This window comes from Gopherus flavomarginatus, assembly GCF_025201925.1.
Source record: "Gopherus flavomarginatus isolate rGopFla2 chromosome 13 unlocalized genomic scaffold, rGopFla2.mat.asm SUPER_13_unloc_1, whole genome shotgun sequence".
In the NCBI taxonomy this organism is placed as follows: Eukaryota; Metazoa; Chordata; order Testudines; family Testudinidae; genus Gopherus; species Gopherus flavomarginatus.
The window spans coordinates 3,910,107-3,928,469 of NW_026114609.1; the positions used below are offsets into that span (position 1 = coordinate 3,910,107).

The 18,363-nt window shown below is 54.7% G+C and overlaps 1 long non-coding RNA gene and 2 other non-coding genes across 3 annotated transcripts in view; 1 reads left to right on the forward strand and 2 right to left on the reverse strand.

The window, feature by feature from the left end:
* The window catches only part of LOC127040995 (uncharacterized), a 401,696-nt gene that overhangs the window by 30,892 nt on the left and 352,441 nt on the right, over positions 1-18,363 (reverse strand). The gene's annotated exons all lie outside the window — the stretch shown is intronic.
* On the reverse strand, positions 2,777-2,860 carry TRNAS-AGA (transfer RNA serine (anticodon AGA)). The gene has a single exon. It is a non-coding gene; the product is annotated as a tRNA-Ser (tRNA).
* Positions 12,191-12,262, forward strand: TRNAQ-CUG (transfer RNA glutamine (anticodon CUG)). Its single transcript has one exon. It is a non-coding gene; the product is annotated as a tRNA-Gln (tRNA).

Sequence of the window (18,363 nt, forward strand, 5' to 3'; positions counted from 1 at the left end):
AGCCCCATGGTGGGTGGTAGCGACAGCCCTTAGGTGTCACTCTTCTGCTAATAGTCACAGATCAAAAGGAAACAAACTCTCTGTGTTCTTTGGCAGGTCACGTTTCTTCTTCTCTCTGAGCTTCACTAAAACATGAAGAGAGAACAAACTGACATTTGCATCCTATGTTAAGAGAGTATTTTCTCCTCTTCCATTGTACCCCAAGCAAGAAGAGGGGATAATAACCATTTAATGGATGATTGCAAAGGGAAAAGTTTGGTCTTTACAAATGGGACAATGATCAATTGGTCTCCATGTCCACTGATGGTAGGACAAGAAGTAACGGGCTTAATCTGCAGCCAGGGAGATTCACGTTAGATATTGGGAACAGCTTTCTAACTCTGAGGGTAGTTAAGCTCTGGAATAGGCTCCCAAGGACGTCTGTGGGGTCTCTGTCCTAGGAGGTTTTTACGAACAGGTTGAACAAACCTGTCAAGGATACTCTGCATATACTTGGTCCCATAGACAACCTGCTCTGGCTCTGGTTCCCTCCTTCTGCTCCCTGCCTGGCCCGGCTGCTGGGGGCACTTGATCCCACATGCCCTCGATGCATCACCTCTGCTTGACCCTGCCTCAGCAGAGAGGGCTGGATTTCATGACCTCTCCAGGGCCCTTGCAGCCATACAGCTCTATAATTCGATGCCATCGCAATACAATATAAACAACAACAAAAGTGGAAACATCACAATCTAACATCTAACGATTCACCATGAAATCACATTCCGCAGCACAAAGAGACAACACGTAGGAGTGCAAAGCCCGACAATTCAGCACCATGCAAATGAACGCCCCATAGGGCAAAATGATGCACTGCAAAAGAGCTCAGCTCAAACCAGTGCAACACAAGCCAGTTAAAAAACCATACAACACGAAACAATGCGTCAGAGTGCAAAGTGACACTGTGCAAAACAGCTCAGTGTGGAACAACGACACAGCACAAACCCACACAACAGAATCACATAGAAAGGTAGGGCAGGGAGGGACCCCGAGAGTCAGGACCAAGTCTCCCTTGGCCACCCCAACAGGTGTTTGAAGAACAGGGAAACAAAGGGCACCACAAACTTATGTTTTTTGGATGAGTCAAGAAAAGGGAGCAGCATTGTCCCCCTCGGGTAGCCCCTGTTCAATTCCAGGTCAGAAAGCAAAACTCTTCTGCAAGAATATCCAAAAAATGTTGTGTTTCACTTCACTTCATAAGTACAGTTGTGTGGCAATTAAATGATGACTCTAAAGTTTCATAAAAGTGTGGGAAATATGGATGTATTTGAGAAAATGGCTTGGAATGAAGGAAGACAAAAAATTGATGGGTCGAGAGAACAGGCCCTGTTTCCCCCTGGTTTGGAGCTTCTCTCACAGCTACTGGAATAGAAAAGCTAAGCAAATGGTGTTCTGTTGTTCCAAAGGAGATTGAAGTGAGGCCATTTTCTCCAGATAGAATTAAATCGTAATGTCAGGAGTGGGATGTGAAACCACGTCTCTATGCAGAGACCAGAACACCCAAGGGACTGGAAGAAAAAGAGTCTTATAACTAGCACTTTAGACCAGTCCACCATCCTGATACTACAAAGAATATGACTTATCAATCCTAGTTTTCATTAATAGTTGATGAACTCTTTAGGGAGGTCGAGATGGCACATCTCTTTCAACTCCTAGAGACCTTCTACAGCGCAGCTGATTTTTAGACACACTCACCTGGACCTAAAGTTACATGTTTCCTGGAGAGCCATGAGTTCTGAGGTGTTGGAATCTCCCTGCTCACATTTTAAGTGAACAAAAGATGGGTGCTGGCATTCTGAGACAGTAATGGTGAACCTCAAAATCCTGCCCTGGAGGCCAGAGAGTTAAGCAACCAGCCTCTACCAGGATAGCATCCTATCTGGGAACAAGTCACTGGTCAATAGCTGGGGTGTGAAATTCTCATTTCTTTGTTGTGCTGTCACTGTAGTCCCCACTTTGCTATTGCTTGTCTGTATAATCTCTATCTGGTGCTGTGATTGTCTCAGCCTGCTGTATAATTAATTTGTTGGGTGTAAACCAATTAAGGCAGTGGGGTATAATTGGTTAGATAATCATGTTACAATATGTTAGGATTGGTTAGTTACATTTCAGTAAAATGATTGGTTAAGGCACAGCTAAGCAGAACTCAAGTTTTACTATATAGTCTGCAGTCAATCAGGACGTAAGGGAGGGAATGCGAATGGGAATAGGGGTAGGGGAATTGGAATTATGTTTTGCCAACAGGGGGAATAGGAACAGGGAAGGGGAACAGGGACACAGGCAAGCCTCTGTGGTGTCAGAGCTGGGAAGCGGGATCCTGAGGAAGGAAACTGGAATCATTGCTTGCTGGAAGTTTACCCCAATAAACATTGAATTGTTTGCACCTTTGAGCTTCGTGCATTGCTGCTCTCTGGTCACGTGAGAAGGACCAGGGAATGGGAAGTTGATGGGATAAACCCTCTAACAAGTACGTCTTTCAGGGTGTGAAAAACCCTAGGACCAGTATAATTAAGCTGACCTAAGCCATGGTTAGATAGTGCTAAATGAAAGGAAAGATTGTTCTGTCAATGCAGCTACTACAGGGATGGAAAACCTCTCTCCTCACTGTAGCAACTGTCTACTCCAAAGTGCTACAGCAGTATTTTAAGTGTAGACAACCTCAGAGAGAGACCAAATTTGGCTCCATGGATGCTCAGGCACTAAGACAACAACAACAACAACAACAACACACTAATGCTTCCATAGTTGACAGGATTTGAACCTGCATGGGGAAACCCCCCTATGGATTTCTAGTCCATCACCTTAACCACTCGCCCACAACTACTTGATGCTTCACTATACAATATTTCTGTTCTCACAGAATTGTCACTTCAAATTGCTCAGACCAGCTCCACCAGCACACTCACGGCTGTGCATTAGTGTGTGTCCATGGTTACAGGGAGCAGCGGGGGCTGGATGGGTCAGAGGTGGTGGGGGCAGTCAGCGGACAGGCAGCGATTGGATAGTAATGTGAGTCCCAGGGGTTTGTCAGGGGACAGGTAGGGGGTGGGGTCCTGGGGGGAAGTTAGGGGGGTCTCAGGAGGGGGCAGTTGGGGACAAGGAGAAGGGAGGCTTAGAAAGGGGGTGGGGTTCCAAGGGGCAGTTAGGGACAGGGGTCCTGGGAGGGGGGCAATCAGGGGACAAGGACCAGTGGTGCTTAGATAGGGGGTGGGGTCCTGGGGGGCAGTTAGGGGCAAGGGGTCCCAGGAGGGGGTGATCAGGGGACAGGGAGCAGGGGGATTGGATGGGTTGTGGTTTCTGTGGGGGGCAGTCGGAGGGAGTGGATGGGGGCAGGGTGGGGCTTCCCTCCCCCTGGAGTGTCCTATTCTTTTTAATGTTAAAATATGGTCTTCCTCCATTCACAGTGCAACTCTCCACTCACAGCAGGCTGCCGCATGAGGTCCCCCTCCTTCTTTTCCAGTTGGTGGTTGCCAAGGGAATGCTGGGAAATGTAGTTCTTTCCCTGCTCCAGGGCTGGCTCTATAGGCAGGGAGCTAACCAAGAAACTACAGCTCCCAGAGCCCCCTGTTGGTTCTCAGCTCCCATGCCGCCCTTGCAAATGGGCTGCCCCAAGCAGGTGCTTTGCTGGTGCCTAGAGCCGCCCTACGGGGGTGACGCTCCGGCTCCCCAGGGGCAGGGCAGCCTGAACTGCAGTCCAGCCTGTGCACCTCAGGCTGCCGTGAGCGCCATCCTGCTACTGAAGCCAGAATTGCAGGGTCAGTCCCAGCTCAGCCTGAAAGCCTCAGCTGAGAGGGAACATCTTGGTTCAGGGCTGGCTCCTGGCTTTTTGTGTGCCCCCCCCTTCCAAAAAAAGGGGGGGCAGGGGCTGGAGTGCCACCGCCAAGCACATGCTTGGAGCACTGGTGCCTGATCTCAGCACTGGAAATGGAACCCAGGAGTCCTGGCTCCCAGCCTCCCTTCCTATAACCACTGGACCCCACTCCCCCCCCTTTTGGGAGCCAGGATTCCTGGGTTCTAGCCCCATCTCTGGGAGCCGAGGGGGGTCTAGTGGTTAGAGCAGGAGGAGCCAAGACTCCTGGGTTCTACTCTCAGAGCTGCTGTGTGACCCTGGACCTCTGTTTCTCCTCCCACTTTTTGGATATGGAGCCTGTAAACTCTCTGGGGCATGGCCTATCTCTCGCTGTGTCCGGGCAGCGCCTGGCCCAACGGGGCCCTGATCTCAGCTGGGGCAGGGACTGTCTCTGTGTCTGTGCAGGCCCTGGCACAACAGGGGTTTGAGTCTGCCCTGCTCTCTGTAGGTGCTGCTATTGTACAGATAAATAGTCATGATACTAAAAGGCGTGCCAGTGCGTGAGTGCACCACCATTGCCATGCAAGGGGAAAGCCGGTACAGATTACTGGGGCCCGGTGGTCCAGAAGAGGGACCAGGGCCTGGCTTCCTTGGCTTCATGGCCTGTTTAGCTGGTCCACTCTTGCTGGGGAGTCTGAAAATTTTTTTCATTGGGGCCTGAACCCGCTTTCAGTGGCCCTGAGGGTATGGGGGGACTTGCCCCCCTTCACAGAGCATGGGGGTGCCAATAGGCACCTATGCATGGTCCCCCCAAGCAGGGCCAGGATGGAAATAAGGGGCCTGTGCCCCCAACAGGGAGAATCTGGGGTGCAACCTTGCTTAACGGGTCAGTCTGTCCTTTCTCTGACTGTCCCATTCCAGCTTCAACTAGCGCTTGTGTTTCATTCGTTCTTTTTCATTCCTTTCCTTCTCTAGCTTGTATGTTCTTGCTTTCTTTTTCCCCCTCTACCTTTCATGCTCTTCCTTTCTTTCCTTCTTTTTCTATTTTTTCCTCTCTCTTTATTTCTTTCTCTGCCTTCCATGTTCTTTTTGCTCTCTCTCTCTCTCGCTGGTTATTTTTTTCACTCGCTCTTTTTCGTCGCTCCCTTCCAGGCCAAGCAGGTTCTCCTCGCACACACATTTTGACAGGTTTTCCTGCTGATCACTGAGTGTATTAAGCACGTTTCAGGGGGGGTTGGCATGCCAGGCAGCAGGGAGCAGGTTGACCGGGTGTCTTTGTGGCTGCCTGCTGGCCACGCATAAGCATGGTCCTTCCCAGGGCCGGCTTTAGGCCGATTCGCCCGATTCCGGGGAACCGGGCCCCAGGCCTAAGAGGGCCCCGCACCTCAGGCACCTTTTTAATATTTTTTTTAACTTACCCTGGTCCCCGGCTGCGGTGTGCTCCGGGGTCTTCCATGGTCCCGCTCCTTTGAGCGAAGCGCCGGCGGGAGCGCGGCCCCGCTCTCCCAGCTAGAGCTCCAGCCAGGGCGGCAGGGCTTGCCGCGCTCCAGCCGGGGCTCCAGCCGGGAGAGCGGGGCGGCGGGGCTTTGCCGCGCTCCAGCCGGGGCTCCAGCCGGGAGAGCGGGGCGGCAGGGCTTTGCCATGCTCCGGCCGGGGCTCCAGCCAGGAGAGCGGGGCGGCGGGGCTTTGCCATGCTCCGGCCGGAGTGCGGCAAGCCTGGTGGCTCCGGCTGGAGCGCGGCAAGCCCTGTGACCCCTGCTGGAGCTCTGGGTCCTTTAAATAGCCCCCAGAGCCTGAGGCAGTGAGGGGCTCCGGGGGCTTTTTAAGGGATCCGGGGCTCCAGCTGCCTTTGCCACCCCAGTCCTTTAAATAGCCGCCGGAGCCCCGCCTCCCCCATGCTTTCCCCAGCGCTCCCGTGGTTATTTAAAAGGTCCAGGGTGGGATAGAAAGGGGTTTGGGGGCTACTTAAAGGGCTGGGTTCCAGCTGCCTCTGCTGCACCCCCTGACCTGCCCACAGCAGTCTGCCCGCCCCCGCCTGCAGCCAGCTCTACACCTCGTGCCCACAGCCAGCCCCTGCCACACACGCCTGCAGCCCTGCCCAAAGCCAGCCAGCCTACCACACACTGCTGTCCACACCAGCCCTGCACACCCTGCCCAGCCCACACCCTCTGCCCTGTCTCCAGTCAACCCCTGCTGCACCCCACTGCCTGAAGCCAGCCAGTTCCACACTCCTCTGTCTCCAGACCTGCAAACCCCTGCTGCACCTCCCTGCGGCCCTGCCTGAAGCCAGCCCACCCCACACCCCCTGTCTCCAACCAGCCCCACACCCCTTGCCCTGCCTGCAGCCAGACCCTACCTCCAGTCAGCCCCTGCCCTGCCTCCAGCCAGCCCCATGTCCACTGCTGCCCTGCAGTTTCCAGGGCAGTAACCCTGCACACCTGCTTCAATGAGGGAGGCAGGGAGCAGCTGGGACCAACACATGTGCACACCCCCAGGGAGTGGCGGGGACCCACACATGTGAAATGACGGTCATTAATAGCCAAACAACAGCATATATGATGCAATGTATATAATATATAATTTTATTATTCATATAGTTATGGAAAGTAAATAATACATGAAAGAAATGAAAGGCTTTTTTTTCCACTTTTTTTTTTAAGTCATCCGTGCCAGGGCCCCTCCGAAAATGTTCAAATTGGGCCCCGCACTTCCTAAAGCTGGCCCTGGTCCTTCCCTCCTCTTGCCCCTCCCTCAGTTGCTCTGCAGCTTTTAAGCCTTCCCTTGGAGCTGTCAGCACCAGCCGCCTCTGCTCTAGGTGCCCAGAGCAGGAAAGGTGTGTTGGGCTCCAGCCTGGGACTCTTCCTCCATCCTGCCTAGCCCTGACTATCAAGCCTGGCCCTGGCACTCCTTCCTTCAAGTGCCATGTGGACAAGAGGCAACATGTGGCTGCAAGCAAAATGGCCAAACTTGTGGGCATCAGGCAAAGCTGCAAGAATCCCAAGCATCTGGTCAAACCACAGGACTGCAGGTATCAGCAACCAGAGTAGCAAGTTCTAGAGGCCCAACCCATTGTGGTCCTCACAACCAGGCTCTAGAGGGCAAGTCACCCGGCAAGAGGAGAAAGATTTGCTCTTGCGCAGCTGGAGACAGGGAAGTTAAGCACTGTGAGCTCTAGGGGTTTGTCATAACGTCCCACTGAGATCTGAACTCAGAATGCAGGATTCAGAGTCCTGAGTGCTGCCCGTTACACCATGGCACCAGCTTGTGCTGCTGTCTCTGCACATCGGTGACCCTCACGGGGCCAGCTTGTGTAAGGGACTGTTGGCCCCTTACTAAAGCTCACTGGGTTTTTGGTTGGCTAGTTCCCAGTACCAATAGAAGGGGGAAGGATCAATAGGAAATCAGGACCCTAAGACTGACAGTCCCCAGGAGCAATGAGGAGAGGCCAAAGCTCCAAAGTTAGCCCGACTGACAGGCCAGGCAGTGTAATGAGGGAGTCACCAGGGAAGGGGATCCCATCATCTGTGTGAGCTGGAACTACCTGGGCCAGAGTGGGACCCAGCTAAGGAGAAAGCAGGAGCCCGAGAAGAGGCAGGGAGAAAAGCTGTGCCAGCCAGGGAGAACCAAAGCAGATCCATGCTAGGAACTGAGCCGGAGCAGCATGAGCCACAGAAGCTGCCCAGGGAGCAGATCTGTGCTGGGAGAAGTGCTGCAGCAAGCAGAGCCAGAGAGGCCAGAGGAGCAGAGCAGGGAGATGGAGGCAGGGTCGCAGCAGCACTGGGGCTGGAGGTGGGTGCAGTGAGCAGCTTGGGAGAGTGAGGGGGACCCTGGGCAGAAGGCCCAGCACAAGGAGATGCCACCAATCGAGAGGCCTTGCAGGCCAGACCTTCGGGGGTGGGGGGATCATATCCCCTACATGGAGACTGACACTGGGAACAAGGGTCCTGTCACCTAGAGCATGTGGCCACTGCCAGAGCAAGTGTCCGGCCCGTTGTGTCCCTGCAGCACAGCCAGGGCCTGGGAAGGAGGCCTGGGACATGTGAGGGAGAGACTGTGACCTGCCCTGACACTCCAGAGATGCTGGTTGTGATCTCCCTGTAGCCCTTTTGAAGTGAGCACGACAAGATTCCTGGGCCCAGCCTTGTTGGGGTTACGAGGACTCTGCCACACATGAGAGTAGAAAGAGCGTCCTTGGGGTCAGGCAGGCCTCTGGGTAAGTGGGTAGGGACTCAGATCCTCTCTCTGGCCAGTTGCACCAGGGTCATGTATAAACCAGGGAAGTTCCCTACAATAGCTGGACCTGAACCCCTTGTACACTTGCCCTCTGTATTCCCCACAATAGCCGGACCTGAACCCACTGTACACTTGCCCTCTGTACTTATTGCTTCTCTGTCTCTCTTCCGTTCATCTCTGCTGGTCTCCCTCTGAGCTTTCTCAGCACCTGGCCCCACAGCTCTTCCTGCCAGCCAGAGACTGCTTGTTCTAGGCCTGCTCCTGTGGATGTGGCCTCTTTCCTGAGGAAAGGAACCTTTCCAGGAAATGGCCATGGATTCTGGGAATCTGCATGTGGCTGGTGGACAGCACCAGGAATCTTTTGGCTCCTGGCACACAAGGCTACTTAAAAGCTGAGTGTTTAGACAGGGGCTTGAACCCTGGCTCTTAAAATTAAAAGCCTGATGTTTTACCAACTGAGCTAGTTGAGACCATTTTCCCCATTCACCACAAGAGCAAGCAGGTAGGCAAAGAGAGGCAAAAAAAGTCCCAGGAACCCCTCCTCTTTTTCTGCACATCCGCTGCCTGTCAGCAGGATTCCTCCTCCTCCTTTCTTCTGTGCCTCAGTGTGACTAAATCTCCACACCTAGACAGCTGGTCCATCCGCTGCACCCCAATCCCCCCATGCCTGAGCCTCCCTGCCAAAGCCCTGCACCTGGCTCCATAGAATTAAGTCTCACGTGTTGCTGGGAACTCGACTTCTTGTGCCCACAGAGTCTCGGCCCCCCTCAGTAGATGACCTGAGAAACACAATGTTCGACTTTTCCAAAGAAGTGCTTGGAGGTGTTTTTTTGTGCGTTACCATGTGGCCTAATGGATAAGGTGTCTGAGTGTGGTTCAGAAGACTGAGAGTTTGAGTCCCTTGGTGGCTGTGTTTCTGCAGTTTTACCGTTGTGCTGAAAGTTCTGCTCCCTTTAGGGCTGGAACCTCTTCTTGGCCGCTCTGACCAATGCTCTTGCTTCAGCTAGAGCCCCGGGAAGGAGTTGTGGGGTGGGCATCACAAAGGCTGGGACATGAGACCCAGGTGCTTCCAGTCTAGCCTTTGCCCTTCCTGATTTGCCAGAGAAAATGGGCGGCTGCCCAGGCTAGCGTGTGCACCTGTCCCTGTGCTGGAGGCTACTTGCTACATAGCGTCTTCGGAGCCTGGGTGTTTCTCTGCTTCTCGCCAGCTGGGGAAAAGCCTCTTGGGGTAAAATCTCCTGCCCTACTGCAAAAGTGAGCACCTTGAGTGGGACCAGTCAGAGGCCCCACCATGGGGGCTGGCCCTGCTTTCCTACCAACTTGTGATGTTATCCACAGAGCATCAGCAGCTGCCCGGCATGCTGGGGACCTTCAGTGAGTGTTAGGCATGGCAGGGAGCAGCCTGGCTGGGTGATTTTATGCCCGTCTGAAGTCCACACCTAGGCATGGTCCTGCCCTCCTCTAGCCCTGACCTCAGTTGCTCTGTGGCTTTTAAGCCTTCCCTTGGAGCCATCAGCACCAGCTGCCTCTGCTCTCGGTGCCCAGAGGAGGAGAGGTGTGTTGGGTCACTTTTACAGATGCCCCTTCCCTGCACAGAGGAGCTTCCATCCCCAATCCCTGCCTGTCACTGCCCAGCAGCCCTCTGGCACCATTCCTGAGGACTACCCTGCCTCACTTTCTTCCTACCATGTTGGGAAAGACAGTTCTCATTATTAAAGGTCAGGTGGGCCAACTAGGGGCAGAAGCCTGTTCTATGTTTTCCTACTGCAGAACCCAAGCTCAGGAACTCATCTTGGGTCCAGGCACTGCTGTGCTCCCAGAAAACAAGCCACCCCTGCACAAAGAGGGATGACAAGGCCTGCCAAAGCCCAGGATTGAACCAGGGACCTTTAGATCTTCAGTCTAACACTCTGTAACAGTCAGTGCTTCCCTTCAGGGCCAGCCCTAGAGGGGACTGGGACAAATCCCCCCCTTTCCTCCTCAGGCCCTGTCCCCACTCCACCCCTTCCCCCAAGTCCTCACCCCGTCCCATCTCTGCACCTTCCTGCCCCATTCTTCTCCCACCCCCACCTCTTTCTGTCCCTGCTCCTTTCCCTCCCCACCCAGTGCCTCTTGCACCCCACTGAACAGCTGATCACTGGCAAGTGGGCGGCACTGAAAGGGAAGAGGAGGAGCTTGTCAACAAGGCCTGTAGTGTGTGTGTGGGTGGGGGGAGCTGGCTGTCAGTGGGCGCTGAGCACCTATTTTTTCTCTGTTGGTTCTGCAGTCCCATAGCTCCCATGGAGTCGCTGATTTGGCTTCTTTCGCACTCTAGAGAGAGGAGCAGAACTAGGGCTATGGCTGATCTATGGGGCACCAGGTGAGTGGCAGAGGCATCAGGTGCTGAGAGTTTGCCTGACCCCTCAGGGACACAGTGAGAGGTGGTGTCCCAGGGATCTCTATGAAAGGAGCAGAACAGGATTTACTTGGGGTGGGGAGAGAATTGAGAGTGTCTCAGGGGGTTGTACAGAGATGTTGCCCGGGTGAGAGACTGGCTAAAACACAGGCTTCACTGGGAGCAGGATTCGCACCTGCACAGGAGAATCCTATTGGATTTCTACTCCCACATCTTAACCACTCGGCCATCACAGCTGGGAGTGAAAAAAACTGCCCCAATGCCAGATAAACTGGTAAAGAATCACAATGACCAGGTGTGAAGTCATCTGAACTACAGAATTCCCACCGCAAACCTGGCTCCCAAAGCACTGGGGGGATTTGGGGTTTGTTCTCTTTGCTTAGCCACGTGCAGTCGCACAGAGAGCAAGTTTAAAAGTCTCCCCTCCCACAGAGCGGGAACGGGAAATGATTCTCAACTTGAAACCTGATGTAGGGTGACCAGACGTCCCGATTTTATCGGGACTGTCCCTATATTTGCTTGTTTGTCCCACGTCCCGACCGATCAGGACCCTGGACAAACAAATATCTTTGTCCTCTTCTCCAGCACACAGGCATAGTCTGGAGGGATACTTGCCCCCCCCAACTCCGCCCCCTCATTCTCCCATTAGATCCCTCCCCAAATCCCGGCCCTGGCCCTGCCCCCAGCTCCATCCCCTCACTGCCCCATTGGATTCCTCCCCAAATCGTCGCCCTAGCCCTGCCTCTTCCCCAAGCACACAGCATTCTTCCTCCCTCCCAGGTTTGCACACGGGCCATGGCCATGGCCGGGAGCGCAGCGCGGAAGCTGCTCCAGCTCTGCAGCCTGCGGGGCAGCGCAGTGGGGCTGGGGGCAGCACGGAGCAGGCAGGGCCCAGGTGGGCGGGGGGCGGAGACACAAGTGGGGCGGACACGCTCCTGCCAGGAGCTGCCTGTTTCACCCCTTGCCCAGGAGCTGCAGGAAGGGCCCGGATCATGGCTCGGCTGCAGAGCTCGTAGCCCAAGTTGGGCCCAGGAGTGAGGGGATGGGGGAGCTAGGGGTGTAGTGGGAGTTGGAGCAGAAAGTTGGTTGGAGATGGGGCTGTGCCACTGCCGCTTGGCGGCGGGGGGGCCCTCCAGCTTTTATTTTTGCTCCGCCCCCCGCGTCTCGATATTTCATCTTTGACATCTGGTCACCCTAGCCTGATATGAAGGAGGATGTCTGGACCAAGGGGCCAGGGACTGGCCTTTGCTAGAGAAACCACTGTCAAGTTTTAGCCAATTAGGACAAGTCAGCAAATGAGAACAACCTCAGGTATCAGTAACTGCTGCAGGTTGCAAATTCCTACATGCAGCAGTTTCTGGCACTACACCTGCACAGCTCTGCTCCCCGGCTCTTCTCGGGCTCCTGCTCTCTCCTTAGCTCTGCCCCACTCTCGCCCAGGCAGTTCCAGCTCACATGGAGGATGGGACCCCCTGGCCTGGTGACTCCCTCATTACACTGCCTGGCCTGTCAGTGCGGCTAACTTGGAGCTTTGGCCTCTCCCCATTTTCCCTGGGGACTGTCAGTCTCAGGGTCCTGATTTCCCATTGATCCTTCCCCCTTCTATTGGTGCTGGGAACTAGCCAACCAACCCCCCGCCCCCACACACACACTAAGTTTTATTAAAGGGCCAAGAGCCCCCTTACACAAGCCAGCCCCATGAGGGTCACCGATGTGCAGAGAAGGCAGCACAAGCTGGTCCCATGGTGTAATGGGCAGCACTCAGGACTCTGAATCCTGTAATTTGAGTTCAAATCTCAGTGGGACCTTGTGTTGGCTTGTGGTCATAGGCAGCAGGTTATGTACATTTGTGGTGCTCGGGCTCCAGGAATATTCAGGGCTGGGGGCCCTGCTCCAGCAATATTTGGAGTTGGGTCTCTTCTCCTGGGCCCTGGCCCCTGCCTGGCACCCCTCCCACTGCCTGACAAAAAGCAGCATGAGCCTATCCCCTGCCTGCTCCTGCTGCTGGAGTAGAGGGATTCTGGGCAGAAGTGCTGTTTGCTGCCCCAGGGTGCTAGTGCCCACCCTCCAGTAATGGCAAGGCAGGCTGCCCTGAGCTCCCTCATCCTTACCCCATCTCTCTACACCCTGATCCTCTGTCCCAGTCCTGAGCCCCCTCCTGCATCATGAATCCCTCATCCTCAACCCCTCAGCTCTGCACTCCCTCCCAGAGTCTGCACCTCTCACCCCTTCCTATAACTGGAGCCTGCACCCAGCACCCAAACTCTATCCAAAAGCCTGCAGCCTGCACCCCTCCTGCACTCTAATCCCCAGCCCAGGATCTGCACCCCAGACCTACCCCCCAAGCCCCCTTCCAGAGCCTTAGGAAGGTGGGGGTGGAGTATGGGGGGCGGAGTTGGGGGCGGGTTCTGGACACCACCAGAATTTCTACAAACTTGCCACCCACGCTTGTGGTAAAGCCCCAGAGCTCAACTTCCCTGTCTCAAGCTGTGTAAGAGTGAATATTTCCCCTCCTGCTGGGTGACTCACACCTCCTAGAGCCAGGTCTTTGGCTGGGATGGCCACAATGGGTGAGGGCTCTAGAACTTGCTACCCTGATTGTTGGGATACGTGATGTTCACAAGCTTGGCCCTTTTGCTTCCTACCACACTTTTCCTCTGGCCCACATGGTGCTTGAAGAAAGGAGTGCCAGCGCTGGGATTAACAGTCAGGGCTTGGCAGGAGGGAGGAAGAGTCCCAGGCTGGAGCCCCACACACCTTCCCTCCTCCGGGCACCTAACGCAGAGGCAGCCCAACTCTGTCCGCTGGATACATCGGCAGAGTAGGTGAGTTCATGTAAATACAGTCTGGTCCCAAAGCCTCCTCCCAACCCTGGTCATCAGTAGCTACCAGGGGAGAGCTCATTCACACCTCGCTTACAAATCATCATTTGAAATTCTAAGGTTGGCCAACACTGCCGAAGCCAATGCACCGACATTGTCAGCAAACACAATAGCTGGGTAAGGAAACCAGGCTTTGTCCAGATTTTCCAAACCTATTTTACTTTCTCAGGTACAAGTAGTTTTCATACGCTGTATCTGTTTTTAAAGTGTGTGTTAACGTTTCAATTTCCATTCAAATTTGCAACCAATGACAACATTGGCAGCGCTGCATGTAACTACCTGACCACTAAGGGAGGGGGTGTTGGGGAAATTCGGGGAAGGTGGTGCACAGCCCCTTGGCTGGGGGGCGTATAGGGAATGCCCAGTTTCACTGAATTGAGTCTCCTACTGCAGCACCTCAGTAGGTTACATCAGAGAGGAGCTGCAGTGTCTAGGCAGTGGGATGCCTGTGCCTTTAAGAGCCCAGCCCTGGGAAGCCCATGCTCAGAGGTGCTGCCTGTGAGAGGGGAAATAAAAAAGCCCTCTGCTCCCCCCACCCATGTTTGCAAACACTGGAGTCTCAGCCCACCGGGATAACTGTTACCCCTCTGCCCCTGCCTGTGCCGGGGTTTAACCCTCTGGCAGCGCCTCCCTCTGGGCTTAACTCCAGCTCCTTCCCCCCTCCCTGACTTTACCCTTCAGTCCCTCTCCTAACTCTGCCTCCAGCTGCATGACCCCCCGAACAGTCAATTTCCAACCCCTGCTGAGACCCTGGCCACCCACTCCTCTGATTTGCCCCCCTTTGCCTCTTTTTAATCCCTGTAAAAAGTAGGGGGTGCTGGGTCCCATTCTCTGGAGGGAGGGCTGGGCGCCTGGCCCCTGCATGCCCAATGCTCAAAGTGCCCCATGATCTTGTGGATGTTTGCCGAGTGCTGCAGGGTCACCCGAAGGGGGAGAGAGATGCGGTTAGGAGGTGATGCAGCCAAGGGTGCCTCACGCAACACTGAGATGCAGCCACCTCTGGGGTAAGTTACACAAGTCAGCAAATGAATTTGGAACAAGAAACGCACTGAAAGGACCGAGGCTGCTGCAGGAGGTGGAGAAAACCAGAAAAAGCAGTAGCCCTGGATCCCAGCCCTGCCCCTCTCCCTCTCTACCCCCTAACCTCTACTCCCCTCCCACCTGTGAGGGGAGAACCCAGGAGTCCTGGTCCCCAGCCTTGCCCACCCCCGTATTTCGATATGGCTCCATCCAACGGCTGCCCCCAGAATTACAGGGCAGTGCCATGGGGCACACCGGGGCCTGCCTGTTTGCACAGGACAGGCGATGCCAGTGCTCCAGAATGGGGAGAGAGGATGCTAAGGGAGAAGCAAGCAGCAGACAGCTCCTATGATAGAGAAAGAAATGCTAGGGGGTGCTGTGCTGCAAGGTGTGAAGGGGGTTGGCAGGGAATGGGAGGATCTTCCCTCACAGCAGGTGCATCTGTCTCCCTCCCAATTCCTCCCCAGCCCTACCCCAGCCCAGTCTTATCCCGGCCCAGCTACCAGGGTTAAATTTGGCTTGGATTCCCCAGCTGCTGGGGATGGGGCCTGGGACTGGGAAGCAGAAGCCTCTACTCCCCCTTCCCCAGACACAGTTGCATGGGCACTGACCAAAGGAGCCTGCAGCACTGCTGCCTAGAGGAAACTGAGGCACCAGCAACTGACAGACACATCATGGCTCTCCTCATCCTCATCCTCTTTTCTATATACAACTTGGGGAAGGGAGGAGGGGTAAACTCAGGGCAGTTGCACAGTTAACCTGTGGAACTCCTTGCCAGAGGATGTTGTGAAGGCCAAGACTATAACAGCATTCAAAAAAGAACTAGAAATGTTTACGGTGGATAGATCCATCAAGGGCTATTAGCCAGGATGGGCAGGGATGGTGCCTGTAGCCTCTGTTTGCCACAAGCTGGGAATGGGCGGCAGGGGACGGATCACTTGATGATTCCCTGCTCTGTTCATTCCCTCTGGGGCACCTGGCACTGGCCACTGTCAGAAGACAGGAGGATACTGGGCTAGATGGACTTTGCGTCTGAATCAGTCTGGCCGTTCTTCTGTCTCCCTTGGAGCAGCAGTGACACCTCGTGGTGATTCAGGGTAATGCACAGAAGGTGTTTCCCTTGATACTGCAGTGACACCCAGTGGCCAGGTGGCGTAATGCACAGCGTGTGTCTGCCTTCTAGGAGCAGTGACACCCAGGAACCAGTCACCGTAATGCACAGAGTGTGTTTCCCACCAACTTGGGTAATGCACAGAGCATGTTTCTGTGAAAGTAGAATGAATTACATTGTGAAAATAGAAAGGATTAAAGAAATGCTGTCTGTACCTTTAAGCAAAATTGTTGGAATGCTGCAATCCAGGTGTCAGGAATACAGACATTAACATAGAACAATTGCACCATTTAAGGGCAATTGGTGAAGTATTAGCCTTAGATCAATAAGAGCTGGACGGAAGTAGGATATGCATGCTGTGCCCCAGGTGAATTTTACTGTTTGCTTTCTTTGTCCCTTTGTCTAATTCCCGCTCTTTTATCTGTATAAATAAGATAGTTTGTGTCTTGCATGGTGCTCACATTATCTGGGTGTTATTAGGAGAGAGCTGTGCTAATAACACAGAGTGGTCTGACAAACTGTGAGTCCTGAGTTTAACTCTGACAGGAGCAGCTGTTCCAGCAGGGGTGGGGCGTTGAGTTCCCTCCCCAGCTCTGCCTGGGGACTTGGGAGCAGCCGTTCCAGCGGGGGTAGGGCGCTTCCTTCCCTCCCCGGCTCTGCAAGGGGACTGGGGAGCGGCCGTTCCTGCGGGGGCTGGGCACTGCCTTCCTTCCCCAGCTCCGCCAGGGGACTGCGGAGAGGCCGTTTCTGCGGGGTGTGGGCGCTAGGTTCCCTTCCCAGCTCTGCGAGGTGAATGAGGAGTGGCGGTTCCTGCGGGGGCGGGATGCTGCCTTCCCTCCCCAGCTCTGTGAGGGGTCTGTGGGGCTGCCGCTCCCGCGGGGGCGTGCACTGCGTTCCCTCCCGAGATCTGCCAGGGGACTGGGAAGCGGCCGTTCCTGCGGGGGCGGGGGGCTGGGTTCCCCTCCCAGCTCTGCGAGGGGACTGGGAAGCGGCCGTTCCTGTGGGGGCGGGGGGCTGGGTTCCCCTCCCAGCTCTGTGAGGGGACTGGGCAGCTGTTGTTCCTGTGGTGGTTTGGCGCTGAGTTTCCTTCTCAGCTCTGCCATGGGACTGGGGAGAGGCCGTTCCAGCGGGGGCGGGGTGCTGGGTTCCCTCCCCAGCTCTTTGAGGGAAATGGGGAGCGGCCATTCCTGCGGGAGCGGGGCGCTGCCTTCTCTCCCCACCTCTCTGAGGGGACTGGGGAGCTGCCGTTCCTGAGGGGGTGGGGTGCTATGTTCCCTCCCCAGCTCTGCGAGGGGAATGGGGAGCAGCCATTGCTGAGTGGGTGGGGTGCTGCCTTCCCTCCCCAGCTCTGCAAGGGGACTGGGGAGCGTCCGTTCCTGCGGGGGTGTGAGGTTATTGATATAAACTCGGACTATATAGAACATGGTTTGCAACCAAGGTCCTCTAATGGCACCAGATCTTATGTAAAGGGGGTCATATAAGGTGTTTAAGACCAGGTTATGGGCTGCTGGTTATGATTATGCTGTCTGTGTATCTGTATCATTATGTAGCTGAAGTTTATGAATATTGGCTGTATACTATCTATCTTTCAAACTTGTGCTGTGTTACTGGGAGAGATCCCAGACAAGTGGGTGTTAGCTCTGCTTAGCCTGCTTGATGGCCCATTAAGGACCATCAGCTACACAATTAACCCATTGAGAGGAGGCAGATACGCCTTGTAACTCAGCCAGGTGTGCAGAAACTGGCCCATGTGACTGCAAACTCCATTTTGCTGTAATTTTCCACAGTAAGAACAAAGAAGTGTTCTTACACCTGGAAAAGCCTATATAAGGCTGATGCCTCATCTCCATCTTGTCTTCAATCCTGCTTCTTACCTCCGGAGGGACTTTGCTACAAGCTGAAGCTGTACACAAGGGACTGATGACCCATCCCAGTGGGGGATGTTCTCCAGAGACTTGATTTGAACCTGCAGTTTACTCCATCACTGCTACAAGCCTGAACTAGGAACTTTGCCATCACTGTATGTAATTAATTCCATTTAACCAATTCTAGCTCTCATTTCTATCTTTTTCCTTTTAGGAATAAACCTTTAGATTTTAGATTCTAAAGGATTGGCAACAGCGTGATTTGTGGTAAAGATCTGATGTGTATATTGACCTGGGTCTGGGGCTTGCTCCTTTGGGATCGAGAGAACCTTTTTCTTTTACTGGGGTATTGGTTTTCATAACCATTCATCCCCAGGACGACTGGCACTGGTGGTGATACTGGGAGACTGGAATGTCTAAGGAAATTGCTTGTGTGACTTGTGGTTAGCCAGTGGGGTGAAACCAAAGTCCTCTTTGACTGGTTTGGTTTGCCTTAGAGGTGGGGAAACCCCAGCCTAGGGCTGTAACTGCCCTGTTTGAGCAATTGGTCCTGAATTGGCACTCTCAGTTGGGTCCCGCCAGATCCGCATTGTCACAGGGGGTGGGGTGCTGGGTTCCCTCCTGAGCTCTGCGAGGGGACTGTGGGGCCACCATTTCATCGGGGGCGGGGCGCTGTTTTCCCTCCCCAGCTCTGCGAGGGGACTGGGGAGCAGCCGTTCCTGCGGGGGTCGGGCGCTTCCTTCCCTCCCCAGCGCTGCGAGGGGCGTGAGGAATGACGGTTCGAGCAGGGGAGGGACTTTGGCATCCCTCGCCATCTCTCAGATGAGCCTGGGGAGTGGCGGTTCCAGTGGGGTCAAGGCGCTGGCTTCCCCCGCAGCTCTGAAATAGGTCTGGGGAGTGGAGGTTTGAGCAGGGGAGGGGAGCTGGTTTCCCTCCCCAGCTCTGGGAGGGGACAGGGGTGTGGCCATTCGAGCGGGGGTGGGGCGCTGTGTTCCCGACCCAATTCTGGGAGGGGACAGGAGACAGGAAGT